This window comes from Stegodyphus dumicola, chromosome 3 (assembly GCF_044657685.1).
Source record: "Stegodyphus dumicola isolate Sdum_Otavi_A_Nest chromosome 3, ASM4465768v1".
Taxonomy (NCBI): domain Eukaryota; kingdom Metazoa; phylum Arthropoda; class Arachnida; order Araneae; family Eresidae; genus Stegodyphus; species Stegodyphus dumicola.
This window is the reverse complement of record NC_140770.1, coordinates 268753774-268772428: the sequence shown is the minus strand read 5'-3', so window position 1 is coordinate 268772428 and position 18655 is coordinate 268753774. Positions and strand designations below refer to the sequence as shown.

The 18655-nt window shown below is 34.3% G+C and overlaps 1 protein-coding gene across 1 annotated transcript in view; it reads right to left on the bottom strand.

The window, feature by feature from the left end:
- zuc (Mitochondrial cardiolipin hydrolase zuc) overlaps positions 1-7830 on the bottom strand; it is a 158854-nt gene extending 151024 nt beyond the window's left edge. Inside the window, exon 1 of the transcript XR_015040457.1 lies at positions 5954-7830. The gene's annotated coding sequence lies outside the window, so the exon portion shown is untranslated. The remainder of the gene's footprint in view (positions 1-5953) is intronic.
- Positions 7831-18655: the final 10825 nt, after the last annotated feature.

Sequence of the window (18655 nt, the reverse complement as noted above, 5' to 3'; positions counted from 1 at the left end):
AAAACGAATTTAGGCGATTGCTCCTAAGAATGGTAAGGCGAAATTTATATTCTAGATAGGATGACCTTGAAGGATTCGACAGTGCGGTTTTTCTGCGATTGAACCGAATTACTGTGATATTGAACCGAATGTTCAGAAACTGGCTCCAAGCACAAACGTCCCACTAATCATACTTGATTTTTTTATTGATATTACTCGTTTAGTGTATTTTTTTCAGTTCTTTTTTTTTAATTATTTAATTAAGAATAAAAAATGTTTTAAACCTGAAAGAGCTTTTTAGATTTTTTTTTTTTTTTTTTAGTCCAAAGGGACTTGAGTCCCGAAGGACTATTACTTTCGTTTTGGCATTTTGCGTCGGACGGATAAATGTCGGTTCACTTTTCAAACTGTTGCCATAAAATGTTAGAGTCCTGCATTATATTTGAAGAAATTAAATAATGAAAATCTGCGTAAATGTATGTATATTTCTCACATTGTCATAAAATAACGGTACATAGAGTCATCGAATTTTGAATAACGTAATCCTCCAACGAATATGAGCATGTGGAAGACCAAATTTGAAATTTGAAATTTGTTTTATGATCGATTTCCTATTTTTTAAAACTTTGACGAATTTTTGATTAACAAACTCAAGGATTTCAAAGCGAGCAATGGCAACGTTGTGCAGAAAAAAACATTTTTATCTCCAGCGCGTGAGTCTCTGTATGGGAAATTCTAAAGATATGCTCGTTTTAAAACTATTTTGCGATATTGCTGTTGCACTGGATCTTATGGTTTAAGTGCGAGGAACATGATATTTAATAAAGAAAGGTAACACACAAAATGTTAAAAAACGCCCCTTTGGACGTAATTTAAAATCTGAAACATTTCAGATTTTTTTTTTTTTTTTTTTTTTTTTTTTTTTTTTTTTTTTTTTTAAGTCATTTTAGTTTTAACCAAAGGAATTACCTTCCAGAGCAAAACTATCGAGTTAAACAAACAAATTTGGTGTGTAAGTCTGCTGGAAAAATTACTTCAAATTTTCGCATTTTATAATTCAAGAACCCCTCTTTCCCGTACCCTAAATTACAGGATTTTCACATGGGGGTTGAAAACTTATTCGCTCCTTAGGAGAGCGACAGCTTTAAAAAGGCTAAGAATCACTGCTCTAAGAATTCTAATATTTTGATTATGATATTACCGTTTTTTATAGTAAAGTGGTTGATTGACCCATGTATTCACTACTGAATATTAAAATTCTGTACCAGCTCTAGGGTTAAAATAAAATGGTAATTTTTAAATACGTGACATGGATTGAACATTCTTTACAACGATATTTATGAGTACCACTAACAGTGGTGTTTTTATTCTATTAGGACCATTAAAACATGATGGATTAAAACCAACGTTATGAAATGCATCTCAAGTACAGTGGAATCTCCATTAAGTGAGCTTCCATCGACTGTGGCCTCAGTTAACCAATTCTGCAACCAGTTTAAAGAAGTCATTGAGAAAACGTAGGGACACTTGAAAGGGTACAATGGAAATCAATAATGTTCTGTTATCAGTGATATATCTTTTCTCGTTTCTTTGCAATAAGGACCTTGTTATTGTGTATTATGATAAAAGATTTGGGTAGATGTGTTAAAGAAGAAGCAGCCCAGACATTAAATGACAATGAATTAGTAGACATCTTTCAAAGGATGAAAGGATGCAAAGACATCGCTCGAGGATTATGTTTCGGAATGGATAAATGTAGCAAACAGCAAACATTTCAGGTTTTAAGACAAAGACATCGCTCGAGGATTATGGTTCGGTATGGATAAATGTAGCAACCAGCAAATATTTAAAACTAAGACATCGCTCGAGGATTATGTTTCGGAATGGATAAATGTAGCAAACAGCAAACATTTCAGGTTTTGAGTGATGAAAAAAATCATTCGCAGAATAAATTCGAAGAATAATAAAAATTGAAGGGATGAGAATTATGCTAAGGATCACGTCGAAACGTATAATATGAAAATTATCCATGCTGAAGCCTAAACAAACCATTTTAATATTTAGAACAAACAAACTCCTGATACTTTTCCTACGAATCTTTTATTGATAAAAAACTGATATGATCGTGCGGCGGCTAGTTATAGAACTATCTTTAAAAAGGATAAAAAAATCTTTAGGAAAAAATAAAAAATTAAAAAATTATTTCCTAACGGGGGGTTCAAAACGGGAGATGAAAAGTGATACAGATATTCCAAGTCATTCAACGTAAAATACCGTTGGACGCTGTAACCTCTTCGCGTTGCCACGCTACCAGTAAGAAATGTGAAGAAACCTCGCGTATAAAATATCGGTGCTTGAAGATGCACGCGATATTAATATTAATGGAATGAATACTTTGAAATCGTTGAGTTTGTTAATAAAAAATTCCTTAATTTTATAAAATATGAAATAGGTAATGAAACAAAATCCAAATTGAAATTAGAGCTTTCAGATGCCCATATTCGAGTGAAGAACTACGTGATTCAAAATTTGACACCTCTAGATACCGTTAGTTTTTAACAATCCGAGAAGTATACATACTTACATTCATGCAGATTCTTCATTTTTTTAAATTTCTTTAAATATAATGCAAGGCTCTAATATATGGTGGCAACAATTTGAAAAATGGTTCGCACTTTTATAGGGAACCAACGCAAAAGGCCAAAACGAAATTACCAGCCCTTTTGGGCTAACGCCCTTTCGGCTATAATACCTCTTAAAAATGCATGCAAGAAATTTCACAACTTGCTAAGATTTTGATGGAGTTCAATTACTCCAATGTTTTCGTGAATATTTTTGTCTTGAAGTAAAATCTTCTAAGAATTATTTATTTAATTGAAAAAAAAGTTTTCTAATGAAAGAGTTTGTTAAAATGTTATGAGAGTATTAGTGCATTTAATTTCAGAATTTCAAATAAGAAATTTGAAAAATCCGTATCGAAAGAAAACCGGTACGATTTAACATTTAGTCTGCATTAATCAAGTTTTCGATTATTTGAGGTAATTGTACTCTCAGTTACTCCGTATAATTGAGGTTGCACTGTGATTACTAATTTTACGAAATGAAAAAATATATAGCAAGATTTATTGTAATAGTGCTTTCCTGTCTTCAGCTTCTCCTATTTGAAAGACACATATTTATAATGATCTTGGCAGAATTTGATGAACTTCTCGACACTGACTATACGATATTTGAGAGTATATGATTTCAGCAAAATGGCACAACATCATAGTATATCCAAGTGAATCCGTGCCTGTGTTTTAACAAATATTTTGCATTTGCAAGATTTCTAAAGAAGGGATATTACGTGTTCGATATGAAATAGTCTCAGCAGAAAATCTGCAGGCTTTTTAGCATGAGACTGCTTTCCCTTCAGAAATCTGAAGTGTAAAATTAATAAACTTACGAATACTGAGGGACTGAGGTTAACTTTACAACAAACAACTGTAGTTGTGTCACTCAATATGATCCAAACAGTAAAAAAATATTTGAAAAATATGTGTTTAAAAAAAATGCTGAATGTAATGTTATGATAAAAGACACTGCATACCCTATTGTTTTAATCTCAAAATTAGTATTGATTTTAACATTAAAATCATCGGATTTCTTAACCATCTCTAAATATCCTGGCTCAAGTAAACAGAAAAATGTAAAGCAAAATAAAAGGAAAAGAAAAAAACGTACACCAAATTTTCTGATTTTTTAAAAACTTCCCATTATGCAGGGAAGGATTCTTAAACCTTCTAAGTGATAAATACTTTTTACTTAACTCATGTTTTACTATTTTATTGAACATCAGATTTATAATTTAATTTTCTGTCGAAAAAATTGTCAAAAACTATTTCTTTGTCTATTACTTATTCCCAGATCCATCATATAGCGTAATACCTTTATAAAACTGCGAGTGCAGCGGAAATAACATGACAAAAAAAGGTTTAAAAATTTCCTTTTTTAAAAAAATAGTTACGAAAATAAAAAAATAAATTAGCTTAAGTTAGCTGAGGAATAAATGAAGTTTTACGTGCAAGTTTTAGAACACTTTGTTTTCTGCAGCTTTCTGCAGCTTCTACACTTTGTTTTCTGCAGGTAAAGAAATTTTCTAATCACACTAATTACTTGGATATAATATACATAAATTATAATTTTAATCACGCTGATTTTAACTCCTCAAGTGAGTCTAGAACATCCTCGTAATCTCTATCTCAACTGTGCACTCACAACAAATAATTACAATGGTTAGGAATTAGACCGTATGAAGGCTTTTTGGTACCATTTTTTCCAGAAAGATTTTCTGCATGCAACCTAATTATTCTCTCACTGTATATAAAGTATTTTCTCCCTCCTTCCAGCATGCCTTCTTGGCGGAACGACAGCACACTCGGCACGTAGTCGAGAGGTCTATTTTCGAGGGAAATCAATAATAAGTGATGGTAATAATGAAAAATAAATTCAAGTAAGTAATAGTAAGTTTAAAATTCATCTCATATTCCATTCGGTATAAACTTATGCTAAAACCAAAAAAGTAGAAGTACACTAGTAAACTGCAAGAAAAATGGGTTAAAACACGTCAAAACCAAAAATGACATAAGAAATTTACATCTTTCGCTGCATCGTCATCAGGAGGTTGGTGAAAGGGAAAAAGTAAATAAATCACCATTTTTCTGGACCAAGCAAAGGATACAAATTAAAGTTTAAAACTTAAAACAATCTCAGAAGAACGATTAAAGGAATTTGTATCTTGAACAGTCCAACCTCTTGCAGGTCGTCTGCTACTTGACAAGTTTGTTTTCATGCAAAATGGCGCTTTTAAAAAGGCAATGGACGGAAGACTACATTTGTACTCTTTCCGAAGAAAATTACTCGCATTTAGTTATTAAAAAACGCAGTAAAAGACATGATTTTTCGGTATCTAAGGTAACGATAGATTATATTATCAACAAGAAAGGGAAAAAAATCAAAGTTTTGCTTCAAGGAGAAAAAGTGTTCAAAATGCATAGGCAAGGAAAAAACGGAATGTTTCGAATGTTGCAAAGGTCTTTAATGTTAAAAGAAAAATCTTCGAAGTCAAAAGACAGTTGCATAATCATTAAAATGTTCAATGTCAACTGTAACAGGGATGAATGCTGATTTGAATCTTAAAAAGGCGAAAAAAACGTAGTACTGTGCATCGTCTTTTCCTACGACATATCATCGAAAGCAGAACGCGCTGCAGTATTCCCTATGAGAAACAATTATTCCTTCAGAAACGGAGAAATATTCTCACAATAGATGAACCTTGGCTACATATTTAAGTGTTTAACCTTGGGTATATATTTAAGTGAACCTTGGGTATATATATTATTATTTCAATAAAAAGAGATCCATTTATTATCATCCAAGAGGAGGAAAAATTCTTAAAAGATGGATCGAAGAATATAATGAAAGTTTTTCAAAGGAATTTATGATAGTTATTGGTTTTACATATGAAAGCAAATTAAAAATAAAGAGAGTGGAGATAAATGTTAAGATCAACTCCAAAAATTATCAGGAATATATATGATACCCAATTTTCAAAAATGAAATGCCTTTTCTTTATCCACAGTGCCATCAATCAGTAGAACTGCATCAAGACAAAGGAAACAGCTGCACGTCAAAATCCACTGTTAATTTCATGGAAAAAATAGAACAAGAAACGTGTATCAAAGCCATACCTCTTTATTCATATCCCTACTAAATGTTCTAATCTATCAGCAATGTATTTTTACGCTTTAGTCCAGACGTCAACCTAAAACCTTGGACTTTGGAAAGATGTTCAAAAAGAATGGGATAAAATACACTCCTTTGCAAAAAAAACCGAAGCACCATGAAGGAAGTGGTTGTTTTGGTTGATGAAATTGAATATGTGTATAACTCATACACTGATAATAAAATGATTAAAAAATCAAGGTCATAGTACCTGTTCACGGCTCACAATCATCCATTGAGTGTTCAAATTAGTAGTTGATCGAACCGCCCCTGGCGGCAATGCATGCTTGAATTCGTCGAGACAAGGAGTGGAAGAGGTTCCTAATGTCATCCTGCGATACATTCTGCCAGGCATTCATCATTTGTCGCTGCAGATCTTCGATGTTTTGTGGTGCCCGAATCTGGCGGTATACCAAGTTTCAGACATGCTCGATTGGTGAAAGGTCTGGTGACCGTGCTGGCCAAGGAAGAGTATCAACCACACGGAGACAGTCCAGAGATATGCGAGCGGTATGTGGACTGGCATTATCTTGTTGGAAAATGGCTCCAGGAGGGCGTGCCATGAAATGGAATGCAACCGGCCGCAGGATGGTACCAACATATCGTTGAGCTGTTAAAGATGTACGAAGGATGACTAAAGATGACCTGCTGTCATAAGAAATCGCGCCCCACTCCATCACACCAGGAGTTTGTAAAACAAAGGCTGATTGGGACTGCTGGCACCGCCCTCTCCAGACACGAACACGGTGGTCATCTGCTTCAAGAGTGAAGCGGGATTCATCGCTGAACACTATACGATGCCAGTCTGATGGTAGCCATAATGATCGGTTGCGACACCACTCCAGATGACTCCGCCGATGTTGTGGGGTCAAAGGCAAAAGTCTTAAAGGCCTCTGTGAGCGTAACCCCGCCTCAGACAAGCACCGTGAGATGGTGGACGGTACCACGGGAGGTATAGACGTGGCTGTAGTGCGTTGAATAGTCGACAATGATACTGTTGGGGCGGTTCGAGCCTGGCTAACAATCATCCTCTCTTGCCTCGCATTTGTGCTCCTTGGCTTTCCAGAGCCTTCATTTCGTCAGCAATTTCTTTGTAGCAATCATTGCTGCCAACATCTTTGCACAGCAGTGTCTGTACGCTGCAGGTGGCGGCCTGTTGCTCGATATGATCACCCAGCTTCACGTAACCCTACAATACGACCACGTTGAAGTGGTTTAGTTGTCTGTAAGGTCTTCGATATCGTCGTAATGGCTATTTAGTTGCTTCTTTACGGAATTACATTGGCAGCAACAAAAAAAGATAGATTTTTCCGCCTCCGTTACTGGTTTCGTACTTTGCGAATTGCGCACTAGAAATGCGCTCTATGATCGCAAATCCTGTTCATTTGCCTTGAAACTTTGATCATTTTCATGTTCGATCAAGATGTTTTCGCATACCAAATTTCATCACGATCGCAAAAGTCCTTCTTGGTACTTCGATTTTTTTGCAAAAGAGTGTACCTCTTCCGCTACTAAAAAAAGCTTTATTGTTTTGAAAATTACGGTGTAGAAAGATAGTGAAGAATAAAGGTCTTCAAGTGGAACATATAAAACACAAAAGTTTTAAGTAAAGTATTTCTGTGAATACAATGGAAATCGTCTAAACAATGTGTGTACAGCTTCTATGTATACACAATCGATGAAATTCATTCTTTAAATTATAAGTTATTTCTCCTGCCTTCCTAGCGTGCTTTCGTGGTGTAGTGGTTCTGCACGCTGGGCCGGTATTCCAGAGGTGATGTTCGATTCCCGGCGAAGGCTTTGTTAAATTTTCATCTCTCCGGCTTCCAAAAAATCCTAATGTCTCTACAAAATACTTAAAAGCATTCATGAACTGGCCGGCTGCTTTTCTATCGGCATTCAAACGTTTCACTGTACTTTTAGTGCACAAAAAGTTTCACATGAATGCTCGGTAAACCTCATGAGGATTTACCAGTATTTCTGAGGCAACGCTTTTCAATTTTTAGTTTTAGTTACCGTTTTGGACTGGCCGAACAGCAGAAATTTATCGGCAATCTTACCCACCTCCCACTCAGAAAAAGTTCACAAACAAACTTGTACCGTTATGCAACTCATTCATCGGGCTGCAATGAGAACGTGACCTTCTCTTCGTATTGCTACCGAACGCGATGCCCACACGTTCGCATCCAAAAAAACCACAAATAAATAAATAAATAGAGTAAAGTAAGAAAGAGGAGGGAAAAGGGGAGGGAGGGAACTTCGCGCTTCATAAAATATGGCGTAAAAGGCATTCATCCACATCTGCCACAAACATTGTTTCCAGAAAAAGAAACCTTCAGGATTTTCAACGCGTGCGGCTTTCGCAATGATTACTCTGGGATCGAAGCCTGATTATCCGATAATGATTATTTTTACCCATCAAGGACTTTCAGTATACTGGCCATCGGCATATTTAATTCTCTCTTCCTTATTCTCTCCTTCTTCACCTACTTCGCAAGTTCGAGGAGGGGAGGGGACCCGTTTTGGGGACGTGATACTAGAAAGCTTTAGTTTTGTTTATTATTCGGAAATAAGGTCACGGTAGGCTCGAGAAGAGATTGGATTACGTGGTATTACACTCATAGCTTCTACTGACAATGTAGCAACTGATATGTTATTTGAAAAAAAAAAAAAGGGGCAGCTGTATTTTTTGAAAGCTTGATTGAGCATTCATATTAACACCATATGTAAAGTTTGCACGACTGACTATCACTTAAAAAGTTGGTCGCAGATATATGCCAGTCCTAGAAATAAATTAGTAAAATAAATGTAAATTATTATAAAAAACTGAAAGTTTTCAGATTTTATATTACGCCCAAAGGGGCTTTTTTTTTAATGTTTTGTGTGTTACGTTTATTTATTAAATTATCATGTTCTAACACTTAAATCATAAAATTCAATTCAAGAGCAATATCACAAAATAATTTTAAAATGAATATATCTCTAGAATTTCCGATACGCAGTCTGGCGCGTTGGAGATCACGATTTTTTCGTAGAGCGTTGCCGTTGCTGCTTTGAAATCGCCGAGTTTGTTAATAAAAGAATTTGTTAAAATGTTACAAAATATGAAATCGATAATAAAATAAATTGCAAATTTGGGCTTCCAGATGCCCATATTCGGTGGACGATTACGTTATTCAAAATTTGGTGGCTCTAGGTACCGTTGTTTTACCACAATGCGATAAACATACATACATTTATGCAAAGTCTTCATTATTTAATTGCTTTAAACATAACACAAGGCGATAATATTTAGTGGCAACAATTTGAAAAGTGAAACGGACATTTAAAGTTTTCAACGCAAAATGCCGAAACGAAATTAATAGCCCTTCTGGGCTAACGCCCTTTGGGCTAAAAATGCGTCTAAATAGATTCGAGAGGGGCCAAAATTGATATTTTCGTTGAAATGTGACACCTGAAATTTTTCGCTGTTACAATACTTCCTTTACTTCCTACAAGGATGTAAAAATATATATGCTATTAAAAACTTCGATTAGGAATTGAACTCGGGAATTTCTGCTGCAAGCAGTCAAGCTCGCAGCAGAAATTCCCGTGAATAATTCCAATGAATTATCAAAGCACCATAATATTCTTTTTTTTTTTCCCTGAAAGTTGAAATCCAAAATAATAAATATCACAGTGTATTGTTTTCGCAGTGTATTGTTTACACAGGGTATCGCTTGACTTTATTTAAATAAAAGTTAAAACATTTCGAGGAAGTAGATTAGAAAAGAGCTCAGTTAACAAACAAAGTGACTAATAATAAAATTCTGGGGGTACTCCAACTGCGCGAATGAAAATCTCCCCTTCGTCCTGGTATAGTCCAACTGCGTGAAACAAAATTTATTCTCCCCCCCCCCCGTTGCTTACAAGATTACAGTTTTACTTTTCGAAGCCAATTGTAGCCAAGAGGAATATAAAAATAAAGAAATAGAATTACATATCACAATCACAAGAACAGTAATAAATGGGAGAGCTAACAAAGGAAATAAAACGTATTAGTAAAGATACATATTAACATTACAAACATCTTTCATTAATTACAATATTACAGCAAGGAATATTATAATAATATCATAAATTAAATAATTATAAAGCATACCAATTTTATTTTTTATAAATGACATCAATAATAGTCATGATGTCTGTGAACTAGACTGGAAAATTTAGTATAGCTCACTGGCATGCAAAACATTATTCCGTATCAAAGTGTGCTAGAAATATTTTTTGTTAATTAAAGTAATCATGTAAATGTTTGCAGAAATTAACAGTTAAATTTAAAAAAAAAAGCTTAGCTTGAAATCTATTATAGCAACATTAGTATACGTTTGGAACTCTGACGTATAAATTGTAAATAAATTTTAATTATTATGATAACATACATATGAAACTTGAATACGGTACAACAATAAGTGAAAAAGGAATGGCTGAAAAGGGAACTGAAAATCCCAAGATATGAATATAAGGGGAGTTCGATTTATTTATTTTTTTTTTTAATTTTATTTATTTATTTATTTATTTATTTGTTAATTGTGAAAATTCTGCAGACGCTCATAATTATCAATTTATTAATGAAATGTGCTATAGAAATTAAATGTATGCCAAAGTATCTCAGGTAGAGTAACTAGAAAACAATAAATACTTAAACGCTTCTAGTATTAAAATCTGGAATTTGTAAGAAAGTTAAATAAACTTAAAATAACCATAAATAGTTAAATAACTTCAATGACTAAAAATGGAAAGCTTAATACGGCAATATATTGCAATAATGTTATTATGAATTTAGAACCACTTAAGAAATCCAATTTTTAGATTTAATAAAGAGAATTGTTTACATTAAATTAGAACTGTTTACCTAAAATGATAAATTTGATAGTTAAAACTATTCTGCTATCTAAGATGATTTGATATTTATTTAGACAAGAAATTTATTTAAGGTGTGCTACAAATTCGATATTTGATAGGTTGATTACGTATCAATTTTGTGTATGTCATTAATCTATCAATTCTATTATTCAAAACTGATAGACTAAAATCTACAACTTGGGAAGTTTTTAATTCTTACAGAGAATAAAAAAGACCTGGCTCATCAATCTTTTAAGCATCATAAAACTTTAAAATGAATGTAAAAGAAATTAATTTTTTTTTTAGCACACGCCGGACTTTAAATTAATATTTGCTTTGTATGCACAATTTTTACAATATTGGCAAACGAAAACAGAGGCTTGCAGTCTCAATAAAATGTCCCATTAATGGCGATAAATGACTTTTTTAGCACCTAATCTTCTTCGTAAAGAAAGAGGGGACAGAAAACGTCGCGTAGTCCGTGGATTAGATAAGAGGGGGAAGGGTATCTTCGATCAAATTTCGCGCAGTTCGTACCCTACCAAAATTCTCTGACTCTTTTTTGCCCAAACAAAATATTGCCCAGTGAAGTTTTTATTATTTCCTTGAATACTTTTGATTTTTAATTATAGCTTTCGTTTCTTTCTATTTTCCAGTCTTCAGAAAAGAAGAAAACTTAAAAAATTCAGATAGATGTGCATGGCAAATGCTTTGTCTATTTCACTTGTTCTGAGCAAGAATTATGCACAAAGAAAAAGTTTCAGACAATGATATGTATTCAACATACCAGTGGATAAATGTTTCAGTCTCATACGTCTACTGCAAACAAATAAAAAAAAAAAAAAATTCGGGGGTAACACAGTTTTCCCAATAGTTGCGGTTCTGCCTTCGATTCAGCCGTTAAATCTTGCAAACAATCCTTTAGATCTACAGTAAAGCCTGTCAACAAGCTATCAGTAAAAGGGAATCCCCACACACCTGTTAGCTGCATCAAATTCGAAATGAAAGAATAGTTCTAGTTCATAAACTAAGTTAAAAGAAAATAGTTAAAGAAAGAAAAAGAAAATGTAAGGGTGTGAGAAAGAAATAAAAATACGGCTCTTAAAGAAAAATAAAAAAATTGATCGGATATATGATGTGGATTATTGCCAAAATATTCTAAAACGGGATAATTCGCAAATTTCCTCTCTTAAATCATGTGAACAGTTTCTTTCGCTCTAGCAGGCGCGTTTCAACCCAACAAACGCGTCTAAGTTGCCAATAAAATATAATAAAAACAGACAAGTTTTCTTTCCCCATTCAGAAGAATAATTCCGCCAACAGAAAATGTAAATAGAACTCAGAGTAATGGAACTTAAGAAAATCAATTCTGAAACTTAGATCACGGGCGGTGATTGGTCTGTCTGACAACAAGTTGCGGACTTTCCTAGTGGTTGAAAATTTGCGCATGACTTCGTAGCAGACGACAGGAACAGCAGCAGGTTGCCACATTTGGCGCTTTATCAGTTTATAAAGCACTTCATATAAAATCATTCTTTCACTGTTTTTGATTCTTTGGTTTTTGAAGGAAAGGCTTATCGAGCAATGGTTAAATTTAAGAAAATTTCTAAAGGTGTTGTTTTTATTCATATTTCATTAACGGTGTATAAAAGTACAGATTCTATAAAGAAAACTCTATAGATTTGCTTTCCGTTTGACCATTTCTCGATTTATTAAATTTTATTAATCTCCATCAGCTTCTCCTTAAAATGTTAAAATTACAATTTTATCTAAATGAATCACTTAATCTAATGTAAGAATTAGCTTTCAGCTTAACGGTTAGACGAAACATCGAACAAAATATTCATTTCTGAAAGAAAAAAAAATGATTGAAAATCCCCAAAGTTTAGCCAAGTAGTAGCTATTAAATAATTTTATTAATAGACGTAAGAATAACAATTAATAAAAATTATTACGTACGTATTTAAGAGTAAACCAGTAGGCAACTTTCACATAATTAATTTTTCTAAACATGAAATAATATTATTTCTTCTTCAGCACTTTTTTAACCGGAAGGTAAAGCGCACGTAGAAATAAAACAAAATCTGTTAGTTAAAAAATAGTTTTCGGAAACTATTTAGAATAAAAAAAACCTTAGATTAATTAATTAAGAGATTATCTAAGGAGTTATTAATAACGACATATTATTGATTGACTCATAAATTATTATTACTAAATTGTTTGTAGTAGCGCACTAACTGTTCAACATTATACAGTAAAATAACGCTGCGTTATGTGTTATTCGAGCTGTCTTCAACCCTAATGTAGTTGTACCCTCTGAGTTATATACATATATATATATTTAGTCCAAAGGATGTTAGCGCAGAAGGGCTATTAATTTCGTTTTTGCATTTTGCATTGGTTTACTATAAAAGGGGTTTCACTTTTCAGATTGTTGCCACCAAATATTAGAACCCTGTATTATATTTAAATAAATTAAATAATGAAGAATCTGCATAAATCTATGTTTGTTTCTTGCATTGAGATAAAACAACGGTACCTAGAGACATCCAATTTTGAATAACGTACGTCTCCACCCGAATATGGGCAACTGGAAACCCAAATTTGGAATTGGAATTTGTTTTATTATCTATTTCATATTTTGTAAAGAGTTTATGAGTTTCTGATTAAGAAACAACGATTTCAAACCCAGCATTGGCAACACTGTACGGGGAAAAAAAAAACATTTTAATCTCCAGTACACGAGACTGTATCGGAAATTCTAAATATATGCTCTTTTAAAATTATTTTGCGATATTGCTGTTGAATTGAATTTTATAGCTTAAGTGCGAAGCATTTGATATGTAATAAATAAAGAAAACATACAAAACGTTTTTTTAAAAAAAAAGCCCCTTTGCGCGTATATAAAATCTAAAAAACTTTCAGATTTATTTTTTGAATAACTTTTTCCTCTCTTTCTTCTTTTCCCACGAGAAAACTCCTCTTGAAAATCAATTTACCAAGAAAATTTACAGATCTAAAACTAAAATAGCTTTAAAGAAGAGCAAGCAAGCACAAAACAATTTTAATCAGACAAAGGCTTATGACATCATTCATTCCAGTGCTATCAGTCTAATTGAACAGACGCTATACTTCGAGGAGAAATAATGGACGATTTCTTCTAACAGACTTATGAGTAGTAATTGTCTTTTATAATGTCTATAAATAGACAGTGTATTAACCCTTCTCTTAAAAGAAGTGACCAACTGGCTTTCCCTAAGATAATGATTTGCAATCTGTAAGAAAGTTAACAATATTATTAATATTGTTGCTACTGATTGTGAACTGTGTTATGTGCATATACATTTTCACACTTTTTGCCACTGGAGGGCAATTGTCAGGACTGAATTTGTTATTTCGTATAAGGCCGCTCAGTGAGCTAACGGGGTCTATTTATGTGAGGCTAAGTCCGCTATATGGGAAGTTCCGATTTTTCAACTGAAGAAAAACTGGGGTTTTTTTTCCAACTCCGCGGAGGTATGTCGACTTGCCGGAAGTCAACATTAACTCAGATAAAAACATAGTGTGAATAATCCTCCACTATTTTGCACTATAGTCGGTTACTTTAGAATAGACTTCAAAACCATTTCTTCTTTACCCTCAAACCATGACTCATAACCAAAGCAACGACTGCTGCGAAAAAAAGGTCGAAGCTTCTAATTTTCTAAAATCCCCTTATTCCCTCTATGTGTTGATGACGATTGACAGGTTATGATCGTAAATGATGGAAGGTTGGCGCCTAATTTAAAGTTACAGACAATAGATTTTACGTTGTAAAGTCCAGGTGGGTGAACTTCTGTTTGAAACTGGAGTATCAGGAAACTACACAAGAGAAGGGTTAAAATACCTTTATTAAATCTTTTAAAAATTTACAATGCGTCAGCTCGACGCTAACAAACTTCACCTCTGCTTGGGCGGTAACTGAAAGTCAGATAATTGAAACTAAAAATTGAAGTAAGAACAGGTGATAGAACTAGGCTCAGCAAGATCTCGTAACTTAAACACCCTTCGAAGCTAGTGGCAGCAAATAAATGCAATTAAGCCACTTCTACCAGCAGTAAGTAAACCTACAGCGGCGGCTGAAAATAGACGGCGGCTGAAACCTAACTTCCTCTTTCTCATACCGAAACTCAACATTTTGTAACACTTTAACGAATTTTTAATGAACAAACTCAACGATTTTAAAGCGATCAATGGCAACACTGTACGAAAAAAAAAAATTATCTCCAGCGCGCGAGACTGTGTATCGGAAATTCTAAAGATAGGCTCATTTAAAATTATTTTGCGATATTGCTGTTGAACTGAATTTTAGGGTTTAAGGACGAAGAACATAATATTTAATAAAAAACAGCACAAGAAGGTAAAAAAAGTTCCTTTGGGCGTAATGTAAAACAATCTTAAAATCTTTCAGTTTTTTTTTTTTTTTTTTTTTTTTTTTTTTTTTTAAGATTGTGGTTATAATTATTTTTTTAGCCCAAAGGGCGTTAGCCTAGAAGGGGTATCAATTTAGTTTTGGCATTTTGCGTTGGTTCACTATAAATGTCGGTTCACTCTTCAAATTGTTGCCACCGAATACTATCGCCCTGTGTTATACTTAAAGAAATTAAATAACGACGAATTTGCATAAATGTATATTTTTCTCCCATTGTGATAAAACAACGGTATTAGAGCCATAAAGTTTTCAATAACGTAATCCTTCACCCAATATGGGCATCTGGAAGCCCTGATTTGGAATTTGTTTTGTTATCTATTTTATATTCTGTAAACCTTCAACGAATTCTATATTAACGGTGTAGTGTTTCTACACGCTGAGCCGGTATTCCAAAGTTCCGTGGTTCGATTCCCGGCGAAGGCGGTTGCTAATTTTTTATCTCTCCGGCCTCCAAAAAAAAAAAAAAAAAAAAAAAAAAAAAAAAAAAAAAAATCCTAATGTCTCTACAAACATACAAACGTTAATAATAATAAAAAAAATTCCAAGCAGAACTGAAACTGAAAAAGGAAACTGAACAGTGATATAATTAACTGAGAAAAGACCGGAAAAAAAAAAGGGTAAAAAAAAAAAAAAAAAAAGAAAGCGAAAATGTATGTCAAATGTATGTCGAAAATTCTAAACGTATGCTGCTTTTGAAATTTTTGAAATTTTCCTGTTGAATTGTATATGGTGTGAGTGCGAAGAAAATGAATCTTAGTAATAAAGCTGAAAAGAAAAGAAAATATGGGTTAGTTTGGAGTGAACGTACCAACAGACTGATAGACTGCGAGCTCAGCGAGAGCTTAAAAAATCTTAACCAATCCATCTGGGTGATCGTTAAAATCTGAAACCTTTCATATTTTTTTTATATCTTATTATTATTTATTTTTTCCCCTTATTTCTGTTTCTGGAATCTATGCCTCTGAACCTACTGCATTTGATTTATTAGCGCATTATTTGAAGTATTATTTATACAGGAGAATAAATACCCGGGAGATATTCCAGAAAGTATTTAATATTGAGGTATGATTGTTTTCAAAAGACCATTCGGCTATCTTTCCAGCTAAACTGATAAGAGAATTTTGTCAACGCGAGTCGAACTCCAGTTACACAATTGTCTCCGGAGACTGATTGTTGCGTGGTGTCATCTCTCTTACAATAACAATTAATCGCCCTTAACGGCAGTGGAAAGAGAAAGCACGCGACCTCATTCCTGGAAGCAAGTTTTGTTCATTCGTTCTAATTCGACGAGGGGCATCGTTCTGGGAAAGCGAAAAATTTTCTATCCCTGTGTGGTTTTCGTTCCGGATCTCAGTAATTCCAAGGAGGGGAAAAACCAGAATGTTTTTGACAGAAACCTGACTGGTTTTATTATTATTATTATTATTATTATTATTATTGTTATTATTCTAGTCGACCGTTAAGAGTAGTTTGTGTTAGTTGCACTCTACTTACTTTTTTTTTTGTTTTTTCCCCACTCGCATTTTTCTGTTGGTAAGCGTAGTCATTCGCGTCTCCTTCTACGCCTCAGAATCCAATTTGAGCCTTGTTACAAGCTACAATATTACATTTTTTTAACGGAACATAAATTAAACTCTAAGTCATTACTGCCAGGATTCTGAGAATTATCTTTTCAGCTCTAAATTTCTACGAATGCGAGGATACTGCTTTTGCAGCTGCAGCTTTCAAGCTGCTCGTGCTTCTTAGGTTCGCATTTTGTCGTAACTTCCGAAATAATGATGCTACTCATAGTTTAAATAATTAAAATTAGAGAGATACACGGGGGGATTTCAGTACTGGATCAGTTGAGCTTAGAAAAATTTGCTCATATGTTAGATACTGTGCAGAATGGATGAAAATCGAGTAACTAAAAAGATCTTCTCGGCCAGATCATTCGGCACCCGAAAAAGAGGGACACACTTAGGTGGCTCGACTGTTTGGAAACAGACTTGAGAATTTTAAAAATAACCAATTGGATGTCCATGGCCAGGGATAGAAGAGCTTGGAATTCGATTCTGAGGAATGCAAGGGCCCATCCTGCACTGTCTGGCCATTGAAGAAGAAAAAGAAGAAGTTAGATACTTCGCGAAACTTCAAAAAATGAATTTTTGTTCCCCCCCTTTTTTTTCGCGGAACATCAAGTGAGCAAATTTTGCAGTTGAAGCCCATCGGTTCGTTTTAGAAGCCTTTCTTCCGAGATTGTCTTCAAAACATTGCGCTATTTAATGTGCTTTAATTCCACAACAATTATTTGTTTAATGAGTTGAAATGCTCAAGCCCGATTAAAGCAATCTAAAGTCTTTATTTTTGCGAGGAAAAATGCGATTACGAAGCATTATACACTCGTGTACCAAAGAAAATTTGCACATTATGTCGAATTTCTGAAAAACTAATGGAGAGATTTTAATGAAATTTCGTATTAATATACATTTCTAAGAGAGAAAGAGATGTACTATTCAAAAGTCAACTTATGTACGCATGTTTATGATTAAAGCTTCTTGAGACATTAGGATTTTTGATGCTGAGAAACGTGAAAAATGAGCAATACTCTCGCCGGGACACGAACCTGGACCTCTCGAATACCCGCCGAGTGTGCTAACCGTTACACCACGAAAGCATGGCGGAAAGAGGGAGAAAGTCCCTTATATTTTCCTTATATACCTTATATTTAAACAGTTATTTTATGTTTCACTTATTTTCCTTTGTTGAATTCGGCGCGGCCTGTTATGACCATGAGACCACTTGTTTGGTTAGGTGATCGGGCTTCCGCCCACTTCTGATACCTTATATACCCCCTACCACTTTTAAAGGGCGACTGGGGATTAGCGTACCCAATCGCCAAATCCTGGTGGTGAAGAATTGTCATCCGCCACCTTTTTAGTTCGGGCGCAGCTGTAGAGTCATTAGAATTTTTTGATGTCAGAAAATTGAAGAAATGTGCAGTGCCCTCGTTCGGACTCGAACCCTGGATCTCTCGAATCCTGCTAATCGTTGCACCACGAAGGCATGCCGGAAGGAGGGAGAAAATACCTTATAATCTCATAACGCAAGAATGTCCAAAATCCAAGTTGCGATATCGAGCTGAATAAAAGTCTAATATTGGGTATGGTACCCTGTCACAGCAGACAGCGTGATGGCATGCTAGACAGAATGCAGCTGAGGAGTCCCTGTGGCAGTCGATCCCACTCCTGCAGCTAAGTCCAACCTCCTTGAGGCCTCTCTGGCAACTATTCTTCCATGAATTAATAGACAAGACAACAGCAACGGCAGTTTTGGTATTCGGAGGGGATTTTTTGCCAAAGGGGCAATTTGCCCAGAAGGACTATTAATTTCGATTTGGCATTTTGCGTTGATTCACTACAAGCGTTGTTTCACTTTTCAAATTGTTGCCACCTAATGTTAGAGCCCTGTGTTATTTTTAAAGAAACTAAATAATGAAGAATCTGCATAAATATATGTATGTTTCTCGCTTTGTGATAAAACAACGGTACCTAGAGCCATCCAATTTTGAATGACGTA